The sequence below is a fragment of the Gadus macrocephalus genome, chromosome 7 (genome assembly GCF_031168955.1).
Source record: "Gadus macrocephalus chromosome 7, ASM3116895v1".
Lineage (NCBI taxonomy): Eukaryota > Metazoa > Chordata > Actinopteri > Gadiformes > Gadidae > Gadus > Gadus macrocephalus.
In genome coordinates, this window is record NC_082388.1 from 3,856,329 (window position 1) to 3,860,357 (window position 4,029).

A 4,029-nucleotide genomic window follows, 5' to 3' on the forward strand; every position below is an offset into this window, starting at 1 on the left:
TTTGCGCTTCCCACTTGCGTTTCAGACCGTTAAAATAGGGCCCTCTGTCTCTCTCTCTCTCCACCCTCCTCTCTCTTCCCTCTCTGTCTCTCTGTCTCTCTCTCTCTCTTTCTCTCTATCTCTCTCTCCCTCTCTCTCCGCCTCCTTCCCTCCCCCCTCTCTCTCTCTCTTTCTCCCTCTCTCTCCCCTCCTTCTTCCCTCCACCCCCCCCCTCTCTCTCTCTCTCTCCCTCCCCCCTCTCCCCCCTGGAGGGGAGGTCTTTAAACGAGGAGTGATGTGTCAGAGTCCCGGTCTCCCCCCCGGACAGTCGAACCCTCTTCTGGTGAATAGAGCAGATAACTCCCCCACAGTCTCCCCGCCGTCTCCCCCGTCTCCCTCCCAAGCAATCCTCCATCACTCACCCGCTACACACATTATCACACACGCATGTACACACACACAAACACACGCATATAAAACAATAACTCAAGCACACAGACACACACGCATACATGCACACACAGACTCACATCCGCATGCACACACACACACACACACACACACACACACACACACACACACACACACACACACACACACACACACACACACACATACACACACACACACACACACACACACACACACACACACACACACACACACACACACACACATGCTGTGGCAGTCAAGGATCTACTATAGTAAAATAAATTATGAATTATGGTGACTTTTATGATCGCTCAAATCACTATGACTTCAATCTGCTGCTATACACACAAACTTACACAGACACACACACACACACACACACACACACACACACACACACACACACACACACACACACACACACACACACACACACACACACACACCCGGCCCCAACTCCCCCCCCCACCTCAACCCTGTAAGGTTGACAACCCGCTCATCAGCAGCAATCAGCGCTGCCTTCCTCGAGGGTTGAACGTTCCGCTAGCGAGCAGCTGTGTTGCGCAATCAAGCAAAGCCCCCCCCCCGCATGCTAAGAGGCGGCAGGTGCGGCGTTGCTCAAGGGCGTTTGAGCCAGCATCGCACTCGACGTCGCGCGGCGAGGAGGTACTCTGCGGAGGAACGGAGTGTGTGTATCGATGTCTCTGATTAACTCCGCCGTTACAGCCACTGTCAAATGAGGCTGAGTGGAGGGGGGGGGGGGGGGGGGTAGTGTGTCTTTTTGTGTGTGTTTGTGTTTGTCTTTGGTTGGTGTGTGTGTGTGGGTGGGTATGTGGATGTGTCTGTGTGTGTGTCTGCATGTGTGAGCGTTTGTGTGTGCATGCGTATGTGCATGCGCGTGTATGTGTGCGTTTCAGTGTGCATGGCGGTGTGTGTGGTATTCATAATGTGTGTTCTATTTGGCACTGTAAAATCGAACATTAAAAAGGTGCAAATGCTCACATTTTAGTGAGGAACATGGGCATGTGTTTGATGCAACTGTTGGCTGATTTCTCCCCACAAAAGAAGCACAACGCCAGGGGAGGGTCACAGCATGCAGAGGTGAATCACGTTCAAATATATTCCACCTTTCTCACAGATTCTCTTTTCACCTCGTTGTCAGATTTACTTTTCAACCAATAGTCTATTCACTCGATTTTCTGTCGTCTAGCTTTCAGCATTTGAGATCCCCCTTTTGAGATCCACTGGCTCATCAAACACAGTCTACTCAAGTGCACTTAAATTCAGTCTCCAAATTTAGTTCTGCAGCTTCGCTATCACAACAACACGACCCTTCAAAACAAAGACCACTTGACGTACGAGATGTTCTCAAAACTCAACCCAATCCCGTCGCTCTCCCTCACTCGCCTTTGCTTGTCCAAGCTCTTCCCTCGTATCTCACCACTTTCACTCTCACTTTAATCAAAGGCCGAATTGAAAAAGAAAGAAGAAATAAAAACAGTCCTTGCGCAATTTTCTCAGAGCGCGGGGATAACAAAATAAAAAAAGCTGAATCAATATTTCATTTCAGCCGCACCCCCCCTCTCTATCTCTCCATCTCCCCCCCTCTCTCTCTCTCTCTCTCTCTCTCTCTCTCTCTCTCTCTCTCTCTCTCTCTGTCTCTCTCTCTCTCTCTCTCTCTCTCTCTCTCTCTCTCTCTCTCTCTCTCTCTCTCTCTCTCTCTGTCTGTCTGTCTGTCTGTCTGTCTGTCTGTCTGTCTGTCTGTCTGTCTGTCTGTCTGTCTGTCTGTCTGTCTGTCTGTCTGTCTGTCTGTCTCTCTGTCTGACTGCCTGTCGGTCTGTCTGTCCCTCACACACTAAAAGCAACAGAGATACGAAAGCGAAGTTATTCGGCTTGGTCAAGTGACAGAGAGAGAGATTGAAAGGGCGTCTCAGAACCCGGGGCGTTTCGGAACGTTCCAGAGTTCTCTGCGCGGAATTCCATTTTTCCGGAGCAGTACTAGGAAGAAAACGCAGAAACACTTGCTTGTGGTTCCTCGAGGGTTAATCGTGTGTGGGACCCCCACTGTATATATGGGAGCCCCCTGTGTGTGCACATGGGCCGCTGTATTACGTGTGCATGTGTGTGTGTGTTTGCATTTGTGTATTTGTGTCTGTGCGTGGGACCCCACTATGTGGAAGACACCCCTGTGTGGCACGTGACTTAAAAGAATACCGCTGTGTTACACGTGTGTGTGTGTCTGTGTGTGTTTGTGTTTGTGTGTGTGTGTGTGTGTGTGTGTGTGTGTGTGTGTGTGTGTGTGTGTGTGTGTGTGTGTGTGTGTGTGTGTGTGTGTGCAAAGAAGTACAACATAGTGCGTACATTAAGTGCCAGGACGTACAACATACAATAATTGTGTACATTAAGTGCCAGGCTGTACATCATATATTTTAATACGTGCAGTATCTGTTGCTGTGTTGTAAAAAAAATAAATGGAGTCTGTGCCAGCTGTTCTAATTACAGTACTTTACAGAGATCACAACACGAGTAAACCCAGCCATCGCATAATCACACTTCTTTTAATTGGGAATTAGAGATGGCTGAGAACGAGTGCTATCATTAGCATTTTTATTTTCAGCTGCGGTAAAAAAGCTAAACAGCGAAACGTGGAGAAGCACTCGAAGAGCTTGAGTGTTTACAGGCTGAGGGCAATGAGGCGGCCTGGGGTTTGGAAAACCCTCCACGCTTTTACTTTTAATAAACTCTGTGCTTTTACCTTGACGTCACAAAGGGAGCCTAGATGTCTAGCACCTAGCACCTACCGTTAGAGGTTAACCTAGGTTCACAGCTAACCTTGCGTTAAGGCTAACCTAGCGTTGGCGCTAACCTAGCTTTGGAGCTCAATTAAATAATCATTGCATGACATGGTTTTACGTTTACGTTTGTACGTGAACTGCGCTTTGTAAACAAAGTTGACTTGACCGCTGCACACGACTAGCTCTCACTGGATAGAGCGCAGAAAAAGACGAACATAACAAAACAACTCCAACGAGGGGTGCCCTTAAGTAGCGGTCCGAGAGCTGTCCTCTGTCACTACTTAAGTAACGACCCGATGATTGAACTCAGGGTGCTACTCCTCTGAAAGTCAAACGATGATGCAGTACCCCCTGAGTCTCCTCACCCCCCCAGAGCCTCCTCACCCCCCCCAGAGCCTCCTCACCCCCCTAGAGCCTCCTCACCCCCCCAGTGCCTCCTCACCACCCCTAGAGCCTCATCACCCCCCCAGAGCCTCCTCACCCCCCCTAGAGCCTCCTCACCCCCCTAGAGCCTCCTCACCCCCCCAGAGCCTCCTCACACCCCCAGAGCCTCCTCGACCCCCAGAGTCTCCTCACCCCCTAGAGCCTCCTCACCCCCCCCCCCCCGCCAGAGGCTCCTCACACCCCCAGAGCCTCCTCACCCCCCCTAGAGCCTCCTCGCCCCCCCCAGAGCCTTTTTTTTTTTTTTTTAAACCTAGCGTTTAAAAAACCTAGCATGGACACTAAGCTAGCGGTGACGCTAAGCTGGACTTACTCTCGCTTTTCCCGCCACCTCCTCCATCCCCCATCCCACCCCATCCACACAACACGGTCAGGGGCGTCG